Below are 20,000 nucleotides of genomic sequence, written 5' to 3' on the forward strand. Positions count from 1 at the left end.
TCCGCTGATAAGCATGGTAGTCTTCTTCACTGCTGGCGTTTAAACATTAACTAAGGTTATGTTGAACTTCTTGCTAATTTTAATTCTTTAGAAGCATGGATGATAAGAACTACAAAAAGAGGCGTAATATATTCAGTTAATTTCATAAGAGGTATCAAAATGATAGGCCTAAGTAGCAAGGAAAGAAACCAGAAATTACTCATGATAATGGGTTCGAGCCCACGAGACGACGGACTTATTATCAAAAAAAAAAATCAATAAAAATAAAAAAAATAAAAAAAAAATTCCCCTTCGGGTAACATATATGAAAATATATTATTTCCGAGGTAGAGAGAATTGGATATTAAAGGACGTTTATAGCTTAATGCTTGTATATGAATCATGGTGATGTGATAAATCCATTCATATATATATATATATATATATATGAAAATATATATATATATATATATATATATATATATATATATATATATATATATATATATATATATATATATATATGTGTGTGTGTATGTGTGTGTGTTGCGATTATATTCTATGTATTATAAAAATAAACATTAAGTTTTTAGTTTAGTTCGGAATATTTTACATAAGCAGTTAGGTAAATAGGCCTAAGTATCATTAACGGAAGGCAGAATCCATGACAGGGCCAGATATATAATTACATCTATAGTATGTCAGCAATTCTTTACAGAAGTCGTAATTGTTGATGTTACTAGGGCTAAGTTCAACTTAGACTGTAACAATCGTAAGCCTGTGTCTACAAAGTTCACACATGTGAACAGGATGAAACATGAAGATGGTGAAAGCCTTTGGAGATGAAAATATTAAAACATAAGAACGGTGATGACCTTTGAAGTATTAGAGTAACATCCTTTAATCAAGTAAAATATGACAACAATAACAGAAAAATCTCGGTTTAAGGGAAACCAGGTCATTTCTCTGGAGCACAATTAGTGTCTGAATTATTGCAAGCTCTTACAATGGAGTTGCCAAATAGCGCCAGATATGACTATTATAAACTGCGGTCCGAAAATGCTTGAAGTATGTTGCAAAACATTTTTGAGTGACTGTACGAGGATTATTCTTCCAATGAAAGAAACATGTCAAAAATATGCAAGTCACAGTGACATCTGACATTCAACAATAAAAATGTGTCTTCCTTACGCGTCACGAAAACTAATATTAGCAGTTAGAAAGGTCAAAAACCTTATTTATGAAAGGAATAAATAAATGTATTGAAAATATTGTTGCACAAGAACTGTCGGGAAATTTAATATATCTAAGGGGTGAGCAAACTGCGAAAGAGTTTTGTGAAATAAACAATCAAAACTGTGAAATGGAAACTAAATGGAATCACGCCAAACATAGAAAGTAAATAAAAGCTGTCATACAACTTGGAAAATTCAAGAAGAAAAATTCTGGTAAAATTAAAAGCGAATTAAAACTGTTTCAATATGATCTATGAAACGCCTGATAAATAACACAAAAAGAAATGAACATGAACTCCTCTTCCGAATTAAATGCTAGTAAAACATACAACGTTGATAAAAAAAGAAAACCAGAATCTTTATGAGAGGATCATGAGCCATTATTCTAATTTTTCTCCAAATAAACCTCACCGCAAGCAATGAGGACTGATTTGTAAAGTTGAGCAACAATAACTTCTAAACGATGCGTAGACCTATGACAAATTAACGAAAGATCCCACAACAAATATTGCTGCTCAATTTAACAAATCAGTCAGAACCATGGGGGCAATAAGTTTTTAAGGACATAGAACTACTAGAGACATTCTAAGGTAATCAACCCCTCTCTCCCCTATTTTTATGGCCTCCGAAAACACATAAAGATGGGATTCCTTTACGCCCCATAATTTCTAGCAGGGCTCTTTCATGTACAAATTATCAAAATGGCTCGCAGACCTGTTATCACCCTTTCTAGGAACCTTCTCATCCTCCCACGCCAAACATGCAGAGGATTTTATACAAAATTTAATAGTTTAAACATCCCCTCAAACAACATCAAATTGCTCAGCCTAGACGTCGAGTCATTATTTACTAAAGTCCCGATTGCCGACGTGTTTTCTTTCTTAGAAGGAAGTTACAACCATTATGAAGACCATTTTCCTCTTTGCATAGATAAAAGTTTAAAACTTATCAACCTCTGTGTAACTAACAACGTGTTTTCTTTCAATGGTAATTTTTACAAACAAAAATTTGGCTGTAAAGCGATGAAGTCCCCTATCACCCCTTCTCAGCAAACTTGTACATGGAATATTTCGAAACAGAACTTTTGTCGTCTATCAAACCCCGTTAATATGATCTGGCTTAGATATGTGGATGATATCTTTACTTTCTGGGACAATAGCTGAGGGGACTTTAATGAATTTTTTAATAGGCTAAATTCGCTAGTTCCGACCATAAAATTTAAAACGGAATGGAAAAAGGACGGAAAACTGCCGTTCCTAGATGTACTGATCATAAAAAAACAGAACAGATAAGCATTTACAGTATATAGAAAACCCACCTCCCTGTTTCCTACATTCATTTCTTAAGCTACCACGACGTCTCCGTAAAAATCATGGTAGGGTGCAACTTAATCCTCAGAGGACTTAGGATATGTTCAAATGAGTACCTAGATAAAGAATTCAACACGATCCGCCAACACCTAATGCAACTGCTCTATCCACCACACATTATCGAGAGGGCTATTAACAAAGCGAATAAAATATACTATAGAGGTCCCAGTCACAACAGACAAATAGATTTTAACAACAAAATAAAGCTTCCGTACGACGAAAGCATCCAAAAAGCCACCAAACAACTCAGGTCTAACAATCCCTTCATTTTCCATTATCCCAAATCCATCGGGAGTTCGCTCATTAACATATACTTAAATAACAAAGGGGAAGAAGCCGGAGTTTACAAGATACCGTGTAGCAATTGTAATGACATTTACGTAGGTGAGACAGGAAGATCACTCTCGCAAAGAATAACAGAGCACAAAAGATCAGTACGTTACGCTTCGGAGAGTTCGGGGATTTTCCTACATATCAGAAATACAGGACATGTCATAAACTGGAGTGGGGCGGAGTTGGTTTTCAAAAGTAGCTGTCCGTACAAAAGAAAGATGCTGGAATCTGCTATCATCAATCAAACCAACAATATGAACCTGTCAGGAGGACATTGGAAATCGGACGACATCGATGCTTTAATCCTTAGACCCCTCCTGAAGAAGATGACCCAAGAAACGCGACCTCCCGATCCGTCGCCAAACGGGAGCTAATGAGGCCAAAAATCACTAGGGAATTGGTCATTATCCTCCTTCTTAGGAAACGTTCACCTTCATACCATCGGAGACTTAAGGCCACACCTTTATGTTTTGAATATATACCATTGTAACATTTCATCTGTCCATATTCTACCAGTGAACAGGGGCACAGAAGAAGTCTCAAGTTTATATATGTTTAAATAGTGTTGAAATATATGGTTTCAACAGTTTTAAATAGTGTTTTATGGACCTTTTATATATATATATATATATATATATATATATATATATATATATATATATATATATATATATATGTATATATATATATATATATATATATATATATATATATATATATATATATATATATATATATATATATATATATATATATATATATATATATATATATATATATATATATATATATATACTGTAGATGTATGATGGTTTGGTCAACTGTAAATGCAAAAGGATAACACTGAATGGCGCATAATAATTCCATAATACGGCATGAAAAATGAGCAGCGAAAATTAAGAAAATCAAAATAAAGCGGGAGGGAGGCAGGACACTGAAAGACGCACGCCCGGAATTATTCAACTGGCAAAATCTGACGGACAAGCAAGACATATAAACGATTAATTCGTTTGCTCACCAGTTCCTCTGAAAGACGAGCATTTTGTTTGTTCCAAGTTTATCTCCTGCAACAAATGAGAAAAAATGGAGCAAATCTCAGGAATTTTCTCTCTTACAGAGATTTTGCCGTAGTCCCTTGAGAGTAGGTAATTGACAAGAATTACTTTCGACTGTAATTTGCTTTATTGATTTCATTTTATAGAGCTGTAATTTTGAATAACGATAAATAGCTTCACCTGCGACTGCTCATTTATCTCGATGATGGTTCATTTTGCATCGCAGTCAAATCAAGATTCCTATTATTTCACCAGAATTCGGGACATTTTGGCCACGGGAGGCATCAGAAGGCTGTACTCAGAAACCTATAGTATTTGTTATGTTCATAAAGGAGAAAGCGATCAAACGGTGTCCAAATCAATAATATTAGGAAACGATAACGGAAAGACTGTGGCTTGCCCAGAGGGAAAGATGAAATGGGCTCGCAATAAAGGGGAAAAAAAGACACCGAAAACAGTTCGAAAAGAGAGAAGTGTTAAAGTATATTTTTTTGAAACAATAACATCTTTATTGTCCATGCCTAAGATTTTGAGCTCAGAATAATATAAACCATTTAATGTGTATCAAATCTCATTCAAATCCCTTGTCTTTAAGCCAATCTTAGTTTTTGGAAATCTTTGAAAACATATTTCGATCTATTTTATTACATTCATTTGAATGACCAAATAATAATAATAATAATAATAATAATAATAATAATAATAATAATAATAATAATAATAATAATAATAATAATAATAATCTTCACATTAAGTTATATGAGGTTATGGTTTCATATTCTATTCGACTCTCCTAAGCAATCGGGAGGTCAACGGAAAACAAAGAAGCAAGTTTTTAAACTAAGCCTTACCTACGCTTGCCAACAAGTCTAAGAAAAAGAAAAAACGGTTTATGACTGCTTGCCAGCTGTGCAATATAGAGAATGAGAATATCGTAAGTCTCTTACAGTAAGATATCCGGTGTTTAAAAAATTCCCAGGAATTTCCAGAATTCTTATTGTGTATTTTGTCTGCATTACCAGTGTCTGACGATGTTCTTGCCTGTTGTAACCCCCACTGCAATCCCCAGATTTCAAATTCCGGACTGTAGGATGCTCGGTCTTTGTAAATCTTACATGATATTCACATATTTACAAGTGGGTGCTAGTCCCAAGCGAACTGGAATCTCAGTACCTCAGTTAGGCGAAAGTGAGAGAGATAAAAACAGCACTGAAGCAAAAGGCCAACGTAACTCATTTGTCCAGGTGGGCGAAACTCCCGTCCATTTGAAACACAGATGAATGTTAAGGTTGCTGATTTCGTCTATGCAGCATCATTTCTGTATATACAACTAAAGCAAATGCATTTTATGAATTCATATTTTCTTATATGTTCATGTACCTAGAAATATGAAAAATATTTTTGACAAAATATTCTCTTTTTCAATTGCATAAAACACAAGATATTTATGAGAAATAGAATTCTCACTTATTGACAAACACACGGAGCACCCTTCTACTCCGAGTTGAAAAATAAAAACGGAAATGTTTAGCAATACTACCGTTTTAACAAATATTTTTTAGAAATTCCGTAGATAACGAACACAGACAACGAGAAAGCAGTGGCTTCCAGAGAGATTCCTGATACCGCACAGAGAGGGAAAAGGAAACGTGAGCTCACGGAACTGTCCATTATCCTTAGTACAAGTAAGAAGAAATGAAGGAATGGTTGGGAATGTGTGAGAATGTGTTCAAGAAATGGTGCATATGCTCATCTATAACTGCAAGAGGGACCCGACAAAATACATCTAGATTTTCAAAACGATGCTTCACTCAATCTGGGTAGCATAAGTATTCTGTTAGAGTTATTTGAAACCTTTTTTTTATATAAAAACTGGCGAATTCATGTCGTTTTCCATGTTTTTATTTTTTTTTTTTAGAATATCAGCGATGTTTGCTAAAAACATATTCTTCATTGTGCTGGAAAATATGAAATAATTTCATGAAGAACTTCTAGACTTCTCCTTTCAAGGAAAAAAATTTATATCGTAGTTGTTTTAAACTGGTTAGATGTTAAATGCTCTGAGAAAGAATAGCACAATTTGTTTTCTACCTTCTAATTCAGTGTAAAGTATAGAACCATGGTTATTCTCGTAATAATCAAAATCTTGGAAGCGTTCCCTATCTATATTTTCTATTAAAGTCTGTTTAATAAAATAAGAGGTTCTATTTTCCTGTTAATTTCAGGCGTATTTTCCTCTTTCGACCTAATTGTTTTATTAGTTATTTTCGACGTCATCTTTGATGAATTTTTAAGGAAATTTCAAAAGGTCCTTTCTTCAAAAATAAGCGGAATATTTTGGTTGTCTGATTCCCCAAGTGACAAAACAGACATTGCCAGTTGTTGAAAAAAGGAAAGTGGAACAATGACCAGGTTTTCTTGATTTTTACAAACCTTCATATCATGCATTACATAAGTAGTTTTAAAATCGGTCCCCATTTTTTTACTCTCTGATACCAAACCTTACTTCTCTCTCTCTCTCTCTCTCTCTCTCTCTCTCTCTCTCTCTCTCTCTCTCTCAATGCGGTTCTAGAGCCTTTATCAAAGCCTGTCAGTCGCGCGGTTTTATTTTCCCCTGTTTTATTCTACTATTTTTTTTTTAACATGACAATGAAAGGCCAACACTTATACAGTGTATTAAGCGGGGAAAGAAAACGAAAATTCACTTCTAACAGAACAGATAACTGTGATTCTCGCAGATTTTTTTTTTTTTATCGAATAAAAACATTACTGTAAGAATTCATGTTTTACGTTTCAAGCAATAATCTGTACTAGCAGTTGTCGAAAAATCGTTATTAACTTCTTTGTTGAAAATAAAATCTCTCTTTCTCTTCTCTGTTCCACAGTCGTAAAAAATGGTTTAACCTTTGGAACCATCAAACTGTGCTCAGGACTTTCGCTGATATGAGGCGCTCAAAGCGGAGACGTTGTGACACATCATCTCTGCTAAGTTTTGACTGCGAATGGAGCAGAGGAAGATTAGGCAATGATTCTAAATGTGGAAGGAGAAAGAATGGAAGCTGCTGATTTGTATTAATGATTTGGAGTAGATATAATGGAGGATGATAGTTTGGCATAACAGGTGAGGAAGAAAGGTGCAGAGGGTGTCCAGAAGATTTGGAGAACTGAAGAGTATGGAAGCTAAGACTAAAAAGATAAAAAAAAGGAATTGTTAAGCCATTTCTCCCCTATGGAAGTGAAGTGTGAATGTAAATTGTGAATGATGTTAGGAAGATTTACTTATGTAGCAAATGTAGCATAAGAAGCTCTGTGAAAGCATGAGACATGTGGAGAAACATGGAATAAATATTGAAAAGGCTAGTTTAGGTGGGTGAAAGGATAGATCAGACTTCTCTGAGATTGTTAGGTCACTGGGAGGCGTGGATGAAAGAGGTTAGAGAAAAGTACTAATTCAGAAGCGTTTTGGGGGTAAGAAGAGGATAGATGGGGCGGAATAAGCAAGATGGGGTTGAAGAGCGCAGCATTGATACACTGATCTCTGGCTTCTCTGTAAATGTATGAAACCGCCAATAACGTTGAAGCATTTTGCATAAGGGGTTCAATCACCGTTGCGTAGTGAAAGTATGAATAAGCCAGTGACCATTTTGTTGTTTTTCTCTTAAGGCATCCCTGCTAGGGGAAATCGCTCACTGTTGTTTCAGAATATTCCAGTCTAGACATTAGTGAATTTCGACAATTTGTCAGACAAAAGATGCAAATATCTTGTATTCATACTTCTGATATTTTACTAATCGTCCTGACACTTATTATGTAATGACTTAATAAATATGAATAAATGCGTTCTAATGTCTCCAGGGGGAAATTCAGGATTTTATTTCGTTAAATTGCCTGTAATTCTCTTTAAATTGTGATACTGATGTATATTAATATTAAACATGTAAAAAATGCACAGAAGTTTCTTCGGCGCAATCAGGTTTTCTGTACAGCCACTACAGCGTATAATCACGGCCACCGAAAATAGAACTGTCCTTCGTTGATCTCGGTATAATGCTGAATGAGCCGCTGCCCATGAAACTTCAACCACGGCACTGTGGTGGCCTGTCCTATATCGTTGCCAGAAGCACAATCATGGCTAACTTTAACCTTAAATAAAATGTAAACTAATAAGGCTAGAGGGCTGTAATTCGGTATGTTTGATGAATGGAGGACAGGTTATCGACATACCAATTTGCAGGCCTCTAGCCTCAGTGGTTTTTAAGATCTGAGGGCAGACAGAAAGAGTGCTGACTAAAAAAAGTGCGGACAGAATAAAGTGCGCACGGACAGACAAAGCCGGCACAATAGTTTTCTTTTACAGAAAACTAAAAGCTTATTTTAAAAACTTCAAGAGATCCGTACTTATCAAAATCCAGCAGTCAAATGGCTGGGCTTCAGCAACAGCTTCAGAGGAACTTCCACAACGAAGAATCTCATGACGTCATCTGCCATGACCATGACGTCACCTCTGATGCTGTTGCTCTGATTCTTAGATCTGTGTTCGGTCCTGCAGAAGCAGAAGACAGTTTTCATTTCCCTACCCATTGCGCACCTTTTCCCTTCTGAGAGGCAAAGGCTCACAGTTCATTTTGTGTATGTGTGTGTGTGTGTACACACACTGTGTGTGTATGTATAACTGAATCACGAAAACATGGAGCGTGATGAATATATAAATAAAGGCAATGCCACGAAAGAAAGTGAAACAACGGAGTGGTGCTAGGCCTTTCGACTAACTGTTCTTTACTTAGGAGACTGATAGACATATAAAAATAAGTTTACGGAGAAAGATCGTGTAAATGACAGATGGGGATTATAAAGGAAAATATGTACCTAGAATCCAACAGAATCGAAGAATTCGTAGACCTACACAAAACACGGTAAACATTTAAGAGATTTTACAAATAAATATTTACCCCTGTTTTGGTAGGTTTACGAATTCTTCAGCTGTGTTGGATCCCAGGTACATATTTTCCTTTATAGTCCCCATGTGTCATTTATACAAGCTTTCTCTGTAAACTTTTTATATTTCTATCAGTCTGCTAAGTAAAGGACATTAAATCGAAAGGCCTAACACCACTCCGTTGTTTCACTATCCTTTATGGCATTGCCTATACATACATACACACATACATACACACACACACACACACACATATATATATATATATATATATATATATATATATATATATATATATATATATATATATATATATATATATATATATATATATATATATATATATATATATATATATATATATATATATATATATATTATATATGTGTGTATTATATGTTTATATTTGTGTGTTCACCTTTTGCATGGGACTGTCATAGGGAAATGTCCTTTTAGTTTCTCAGCAACTCTTTACGGATGAGGTTTGCGCCCAACGTCTTTTCTTTACTGTAACAGACACTAGTACACATTTACGTCTGCGTGGATTTGCGTGTGTTAGATGAGGCTCAACCATCAGGCCCAGAAAACGTGAGCTGAGCGCTGCACCACTCAGCTAAGGCGTTTATTTTACTAGCTCGCATCAAACAACCTCCATGACTGTAATCATCAGGCAGAGGAAAAGACGTCATTCCGTGATACATTCTGGGAAAATATTATTTTTGTCTTCATTCTCATCAACCCCGAATGAGCAGATTACACCTGGACTTACAACTGATGTGATTCACGAGGTGGAAGGGAAATGATACCCATAAATATGTTAAAGTAGACTAGCATTAATTAATATTTAGTTTTAATCAAATCCACAGGTAATATGCAGTCATGGTTTCTGCAATGCAGATGGAAGCTCGTTTGGCGAAATGCATAAAAAGAACTAAAAACACAATAAGAAAAGAGTACTTAGAACGAACTGTCATTACTGTTATAAATACTGCATTTCTAAGATAATAATAGTATCAGAATATTATTTTCTTGAGTACTATCGCTGCGATCTGTAATAATAATAATAATAATAATAATAATAATAATAATAATAATAATAATAATAATAATAATAATAATAATAATAAATATGACGATGAGGGGGATGAGAGACCAGCAATACGGGCAAAAACAGATCGGGATAATTATATGATGAAACTGAAATTAAATAAACGAAAACCGAAGTTAAGAAAACAACTGGGAGAACGAAGCGAGAACGGACGCAGACAACAAAAGACTCCTAATGGCTCTTATTTTCGTCGTGTTTTGGAGTTTCTCTCGTTCTTTTTTATAGTGTCAAGAAAAAAAATAGTTTGCCCCTTTTAGTGATGTTTAATGTTATTCTTTTCTCATTAACCCTCAAAATGGTGGACTGCCGTACTCCCACCTAAATGACAAAAAAACAAAATGAATGCATATACGAATGAGAGAGAGAGAGAGAGAGAGAGAGAGAGAGAGAGAGAGAGAGAGAGAGAGAACATCGAAATACGATAGATATGCGGAACTAATGCAAATAATCACTGTGTTCTGCGGGAAGTATTATTTTAACACAGAAAACTTGAGTCGCGTCTGTAGCAGCAGAGAAGTTTCAGAGGAATCTCGGAATGGAGATGTTGCGGCGAAAACAAAATAAATTTGACTCGGAAGACAAACAAGTAAAAAATTCGCCCAAGTTTCTTCGGCGCAATGAGTTTTCCGTACAAAGTATAGTCAAGGCAACCGAAAACTGATCTATCTTTCGGTGGTCTCTGTATAATGCTGTATGAGCAAAGGGCCATGAAACTTTAACCACGGCCCAATGGTGGCCTGTCCTATATCGTCGCCAAACGGATGATAATGGGAAACTTTAACCTTAAATAGAATAAAAACTACCGAGGCTAGAGGGCTGCAATTTGGTATGTTCGATAACTGGAGTATGGATGAGCCGCCGCATACCAATTTGCAACCCTCTAGCCTCAGTAGTTTTTAAGATCTGAGGGCGGACAGGAAAACTAAGGACAGGAAAGTGCGGACGGACAGACAAAGCCGGCGCAATAGTTTTCTTTTACAAACAACTAAAAGGAGATATTAGCCTCACACAGCTCTGTGTACTTTGCCAAATCGAAAGAAAATGAGAATCGTTGGAGAAGAGGGCACAATCATGCTTGAGTTTTACATCTTTGAGAAAATTTGCAGCCGTTTCTACCAAAGGTATATGCAAAAGAAGCCAAGACTAGATGATACTAAGTACTCTGTTACCTTTATTTGAGACAGTTCTTTTGACGTCTCCAAGACCATTCTTTTTTTCTTTTGTAAACTCCAGTGGGCATTGCTGTTAATGCTATCGTTCATATATAGCTGCTTATCATAAAGTTTCAAGATTTCTGGGTAGAATATCAATATTAATTTTGTATTCGATTTGCTAAGAATTTGCTTAAGATAAAAAAAAAGTCATTTGCTTAGTTGTCTTTCTATAACAGAAGAGAATTTTTATTCCATTATAGTTAAATCTAAGGGGTTAGTCAATTTGGTGTTAATAAACACTTGATAATTTACTATATATATATGTATATATATATATATATATATATATATATATATATATATATATATATATATATATATATATATATATATATATATATATATATATATATATATATATATATATATATATATATATATATATATATATATATATATATATATATATATATATATATATATATATATATATATATATATATATATATATATATATATATATATATATATATATATATATATATATATATATATATATATATATATATATATATATATATATATATATATATATATATATATATATATATATATATATATATATATATATATATATATATATATATATATATGTATGTATATATATATATATATATATATATATATATATATATGTATGTATATATATATATATATATATATATATATATATATATATATATATATATATATATATATATATATATATATATATATATATATATATATATATATATATATATATATATATATATATATATATATATATATATATATATATATATATATATATATATATATATATATATATATATATATATATATATATATATATATATATATATATATATATATATATATATATATATATATATATATATATATATATATATATGTATATATATATATATATATATATATATATATATATATATATATATATATATATATATATATATATATATATATATATATATATATATGTATATATATATATATGTATATATATATATATATAATATATATATATCAAACTGGATGGTATTTAATGGAGTTTTTATATATACAAGCTATCTTGGACAAACAGTCCACATTATATATTACAATGAGCAAATATTCCTGTATTTATATCTGTATATATATAATCCTATAACCCTAGCTATATGTGACCTCCACCCTCCCTTATGGTCTTTATCTGATCCCTGGTTCCAGATGTCCGTTTTATGCGTTATCTTGCGTTTTTTCTTCGTTTATATGCTATATATATGATTTTTCTAGATATCGTAGTCAAAGCCGTTTCGGTGTTCCCTGCCATCGTGTTGTTGGCATATATTATATACGTTCTATACAACCAGTCTAGATGTTTTGTTATGTTATACAGAAAATCATATTTTCCCAGTCTATTCTGTGATCATTTTCCCAACAGTGTTTGGCAACTGCCGACGTCTGATTATAATGCCTTATGTTCTGCAGATGTTGTTTGCTATCGCTCTTTACATGATATATAGTTTCGCCATAGTACCCTTCTTCACAGTCTAGACACGCTATAAATATCTAATCTCTTCCCCTCTACCGACTTTTTGTTTATATATATTTTTATTCCTAATGGTGTTTTTGTAGCTATATCAATTTGAAATTATTTAGCTATATGTTGATATATATATATATATATCCGGAACTATAATTATATATTTATATGTTATATCAATCCAGCACCCTCTCCCCAAAATATTTTTCCTTGCTTTGATATATCCCACCAATAAGGTAGCCTAATCTCCCTAAAATCTCCTTCAGGTAATCCAACTCTTCGTCTAAAAATTCGGGACTATATCCTATAAGCCCTGATGGCCAACCCTATCATTAATCCTATTTTTATTTCTTTCCTATGACTGGAGAACCTATATATGTATATTGTATATGTCTTCTTCCTATATACCTTGAATTTTAAATTCTATATATCTTGATAGGACATCCAAGAAGGAATTTATCCTTCCTTCTCTTCTTCTAATTGAACTTGATGTGTTCATTTAGTTTATTTATGTTTTCTAAAAACTTTATAGATCTTCCCTTTCTCCCTTGTAAATGATCAAGATGTATCAACGTATCTTACCCATTTACGATATTTAAGTTCCCTTTATTTACTTTATCTTCCTTTCAAACCATTCCATAAAGATATTGGCTAGAATTGGTAAAGACTTGAACCCATGGCCACGCCATTTTTTTGTATATAATGGTTTCGCCCCATGGAAAAAACATTAGCGCTGAGGGCCGCTGTTAGCATTTTATTAAAACGTCATGATCTATGTCGCATGTATAGATATATCCTCCATATTCTTTTTATTATTTCCATCGTCGTCTTTACTGGTACGTTAGTGAACAGGAAGTTACATCCAAATGCAAATTTCAGTCTTTTACGTTAATTTTGGATAATTATCTATCAGGTTCATGTTATGTTTTAAATGCCCTATCGGATACTGCCTACCCATTTTCCCATTATGTTGGAAAGAAATTTCTCCAGCCTCCTCTGCGGTGATCGTCGATGCCACGATCGGTCTTGGGCATTCGTTTGTGGATCTTAGGGCTACCATAAATATATGGGATCTCTGGACTTTCCATTGATTTTACTCTATGTTCTAATTCTTTTATATAGATTTTTATACTTCTTTGTTAAAATTGCATATATATATATAATGTCCGGTTTTTTTTGCAAACCTCATATATGTTTTCATCGTTTAACAGTTGTTCTAACTTATTCTATATTCTATAGCGTCCATTACTACAACTGCCCCCTATGTCGACAAATATATATATATATATATATATATATATATATATATATATATATATATATATATATATATATATATATATATATATATATATATATATATATATATATATATATATATATATATATATATATATATATATATATATATTTAAGGACACATATATGCATTCATAGCTTCAATGCTTTAAGATGTTATCGTGGAAGGTTGGAGGAGAGCGAACTGGGTCGAGAGATTCGATGCGAGATTGCTGAAACAGTGCATAGTTTGATTCCTTCAGCTCTTTGCGCGAGAAGCTCAGCAATATTGGTAATCAGGTAATCTCCGAAGAGTTATGTATATTCGTGAGTACGTGCGTTACTTTGATCTAGATTATGCCAAAATCTGCCTAAAAGTGAGTTTGATCGTTCATTAACGTGATAGAACTGGAGCTATACAGTCATAACTTTGAAGTGGTTCCAGGCTTTGAAAATCAGCAGATAAGGTAGAGTCTCAAATCTGTTTTTGTGGGAGAAAATTGAACTTATGAACTGGTGTGCAAAATTTAATATGAATATTCATACCTCTTTTATATTATTATTTTGTTATGTTACGTTTGCCATATCTTGGCTATGCATTTTACACTTTCCATTATTGTGTTTTGTATTTCATATATTTTTGGGAGTTTTCTATCATATTTAATTCTTTCGACAGATGTCTGTGGACTTGTGGAAATAGCTGGGTTGTTTGATAAAGAGGACATATGCAAGTCATTTGCAATGTCAGTCTCTTTATGTGGTAGACTTTTTTTTTTGACGTGACGTTTAGTTGTTGATTTGGGAGTATGTGAGATTTTGTGTATTTCCAGGCTATTAGCCATAATGAGACTTCTTTAGTCAGAAGTGCTTCGCAATTTAGAGTTTAGTTATCTGACTCGATAATTCATTTATTGTGCATTTTAATTTTTGCTTTGTTTTATTCATTTCTTGTTGGGTTATTTGAATAATAAACCTATTTTTTGTAGGAAAGATTGTGTTTCTTTAAATAGTCCATTTAGTTGCTTTGTGAGAATGAGTGAAGTCAGGGGAGAGAAGATTCGGGGTGAGGAGAGAGAGAGAGAGAGGGGGAAAGAGTGAGAGTGAGATCAGAGAACCTTTTTACGGGAAATTAGAGCTTAGCAAGTGAGATCCAAAACAAGTGGATCTGTTCCATAACACACACACACACACACACACACACATATATATATATATATATATATATATATATATATATATATATATATATTTATATATCTTCTTCCTGAAATATAGATCCTTAGATCATAATATATAATATACACTTCCAAAACAAGTGTTGATATGTTATATATATATATATATATAAATATATATATACACACACACACATATATACATATATACATATATATAATATACATATATATATATATATATATATATATATATATATATATATATATATATATATATATATATATATATATATATATATATATATATATATATATATATACATATATATATATATATATATATATATATATATATATATATATATATATATATATATATATATATATATATATATATATAATATATATATATATATATATATATATATATATATATATATATATATATATATATATATATATATATATATATATATATATATATATATATATATATATATATATGTATATATATATATATATATATATATATATATATATATAATATATATATATATATATATTATATAATATATTCACTTCTTATAAAGTGTCATATATATATATGTATACTGTGTGTGTGTGTGTGAAGAAGGTATTCACTTTTTTCAGTTGTCCGTGTGTAGGAACAAGTTGCTCTATAACTAACTATGTTGGAGCTTCACTTATTGTGCTCAGATGTCGGCTATCTTCCAAATTTCAAAAGTTCTCCTTTCATATATTTTGGTTAAATGAAAATTATGTTTCCCCTTAAATACATTTATTTAGTCTTTAAACTGTATAACTTTTCCACCTTTCAATGGGTAGGAGTGACCGAGTCTTTACCTTAAAAGGCGCATTGTAAAATTCTTGGACTTGGAATTTCACTTGCTATGGGCATTCAGAAATTTTGTATAAGTTCACAAGTCTGTTCGAGCTTTCACTGTCACCTCTCCACACATCTCACACACTCCCTGCCCTGATGCCTTTTCTCTCTAACCGACTATCCTTCCAGAGTCTTCGTATACATGGGTATACTGTAGATTCGATGCGTGAATTTGGTATAATATTCCCAAGTTTCGTCCAGATGGGCTTCTCTTTAAAATTAATGTTTCAAGTTTAATTGTCTAAGCAATTCGTTCAAGGTTGGTATCGAGTTAATGTTGCGGTGTGCGAGAGGTCACCGGGCGAGGTCAAGATCTAATTTAGCTCATCTTTTTGCCCAGTGCTGTATGAGGTAAACACTTTGATTCAGAGGCGACGAGCGGTTAAACTCGGCATCTGGGATCACTTGGTTTCGTTATCACCTTTTCTGTTTCTCTCTCTCTCTCTGTCTTTATCAAAGATTTTCTGTATGCCCTTGTGCGTATATTACGATATTTAGTTTATTCAATTATAGACTTGATTCTATTATACACACACACACACACACACACACACACACACACACGCGCACACACACACACACACACACACACACACACACACACACACACACATATATATATATATATATATATATATATATATATATATATATATATATATATATATATATATATATATATATATATATATATATATATATATATATATATATATTTCCATTTGGTTTTGTGTTGATTTAACAATCTGGTATAGTCTTCCAAGGTCGACTAACTCTTTGTCCTGCAGGATTCATTCTTGAAATTCTCTCTTGAATTAATATTTCAAATATTTTTCCATAAGCAAATGAACAATTCTTGATTCATGAATCTTCCGATGAAGGTACAAATACTACAGACTTCAAAATGACACCATTGAAATCAGATGTTTTAAAAATATGGCTTATATCAATGGCATAATTTTTTACTCATTTGTCTTGCATTTATCCATAACTCTTATTGCCGCTATCTTTGTTTGTTTTCCACTGATGACCTACTTTTCTCTTCTTTTTCCTTGTCTTTTCGATTTGGAGGTGCTTTATGTAGTCTTCATTCACAAGGCAAATCAATTAAGACAAGTTTGTTGCATGACAAGATGCATTAGACTGATTGATCTCTGATCATTAAGGAAAAAGCAAAAACCAATGAATCTTCGATGTGTCAAAGCTAATGGTTGCAGTTTTCTGCCCCAGTTACTTATACGTTGTTTTATGCTCTTGTAAGAGTTTATGAGTCCCTTAACCGTATATCTATATAAGAATAACTACTGTTACATTTTTCAAGTTATTGGAGATTATATTTTGTCCTTTAAAGTTTTCTATAATTTCTTTTCACTCAATGTCCTAAAATCGTAAAATTCCCAGACTGTCTTGACCGTTATGAGAGATACGGTCCTTATATTTCAATAAGAGAAACTCTAAGACAATTGATAACGAGCATCCACTTTCCCCTCTCGCTCTTGTCTTAGCGACCACTTGCAGTAACACTACACACTCTACAGCTCAGGAAGACAGCCACGTCTTTTGGACCTTCCAGGAATATGTTCCTTTCAAAGACTCTCTGGGAAGAGACCTCTTCGTCGAAGGTGCGGAACCGGAAGAGCAAAAATCACAGATTCAGTGTTAAAGTCATTGTTTTAGCTGACGGAGATACTAAGGGAAGTCTTGTGAATATTCTATCTGCTTCATTTAATGACGAAAAATAGGAAGACATTTCACGGCTACTTTGAAATGTATCCTAAGTGATCTTCCTAATTAGATTCATGAAATATCATATAAACGTAATTCTAATGAACTTTATATTATCCCTTTTTCTTATGTTTTCATTTTAATAACCAAGGCATTTTTGAAGTTATTTATGGCAACACATGAAAGCAGTTCGAAATACCCCCAGGGAAGGAGTCAACCGGTGATTAGGAATATCTCCCGACAAAGGATTTAGCTCTTTGATCGTTGCCCGGACTTTGCCAGCGTTAATTAGCTTTTGCTCTGTCCTTCATTGCTCACAAAGCTCCTTCCTTTATGCTCGATAGAGCACGATAAATTCTGACATAAGATATAATACTGCAGTGAATAATCATGATTAGTTTATAATATCCTGCAGATCTGAAAGCAAGAAATGAGTATTCAAAGAAAGGTGTATAACAAGAAAGTTTGTGTTTTGTCCTTATAATATTGAGTGAAAGACATCACACTATTTCGTAACACAATCGTATTTCTATACACAAGTCCTTATTTTAAACAAGGTACTTCGCCCACTTACATCAAATAACTCTCATGACTGTAATAATCAAAGCATTATTTTGTCTTTATTTTCATTAAACCAAAATAAACAGATTACAAAGACAAAACTGTTTGTTTCTTGGGGTGAAAAGGAAGTGAATCTATCCCTTCATAAATATGATTCAGAAAACTACCACTGATTAATTGTCTTGTTTAATCAAATTCTTTGGGAACATGCAGTCATGCTGCGCGTCATGCAGATGGCAACTCATCTTACGAAAATGCATAGACATGTGAAAACACAACAACAAAAGTTGTAGTCAGAATGAGCTATCACAACTACTACAAATACTACATTTCTAAAATAATATCGCTGTTTATTAGAATATTAATATCATTCGTACAATTGCTACGAATATAATAAAAAGATATATATATATATATATATATATATATATATATATATATATATATATATATATATATATATATATATATATATATATATATATATATATATATATATATATATATATGACGACGATGGTGATGGGGGACCAGCGTTACCTGCAAAAACAGATCAAAATAATGATATTGATTAAACTGAATTTACCCGTCTATGAACAAAGGTAGTGTAAAGGCGTTTTCAAATATATAAAACTGGAGTTGAATAAGTTTTGCCTCTACTCCCCAAAACAACGGGGAACAGATTTCTAATATAAAGATAACAAGTGATCACAGACACAGATAACAAACAACTTGAGGAAAGTGTCGACAAGATTTTCTTCTTTTTTTCCTGCTTTCCCTTGATTCCCTATACATTCATTTTCTTTTAGATTATCTTTAATTTTTTTCTCTTTTTTGCACTGCCAATAAAACATATAGATTTAGTCTTTCTGGTGATGATTAATGTTAGCTTCTTATTATCCCTCAAAATGAATGATTCATGCACTCCCCCTTAATAGAAAAAAAAGATAATGCATGTATGAATGAGAGGGAGGGAGAAATTAACATTGAAATAAAAGAGCTACGCGGAATTAATACAAATATTCGTCTTGCTCTCCGGGAGGGATTATTTGAACACCGAAAACCTGAGTTGTGTTTGCATAAATGAATTTTAACTGAAATCCCGAATACGTGCAGTTGCAGTGAAAGCAAGTGACAGATACTCTGGAAAAAGAGGTGTTAGCCTCACACCAAAGCGAGTCTGCACTCTGGGAACAAAAGAGAAGACAAGAATCGCTGGAGATGGGCAGAAGAATCATAATGGAATTTTCGATCCTTGGGAAAATATGCAACAGTTTCTATTAGCTTTGAAAAGCGCCAAGACTTAGAGGCGTATATGCACATATAATGTAGATGACATTAAGTGTTCTATTATCATGATTCGAAGACATTCTTTTAGCGTCTCAACAATGCGTCTTGCTTATAACGAGACTTTAGAATAAAAAATCATTCTTGCTTTCCCTTTGCAAATTTTGCTGCTCTTTATTGTTAATGTTATCGTTCATATCTAGTTGCTTGGCTTGAAGATTCACGAATCCTGGCTATAATATAAAAATTATTTTTCTATTCGAGAAGCCAAGAATTTGCTTAGACGAAATACAAAAACTTTTGCTTAGT

This window comes from Macrobrachium rosenbergii, chromosome 53 (genome assembly GCF_040412425.1).
Source record: "Macrobrachium rosenbergii isolate ZJJX-2024 chromosome 53, ASM4041242v1, whole genome shotgun sequence".
Lineage (NCBI taxonomy): Eukaryota > Metazoa > Arthropoda > Malacostraca > Decapoda > Palaemonidae > Macrobrachium > Macrobrachium rosenbergii.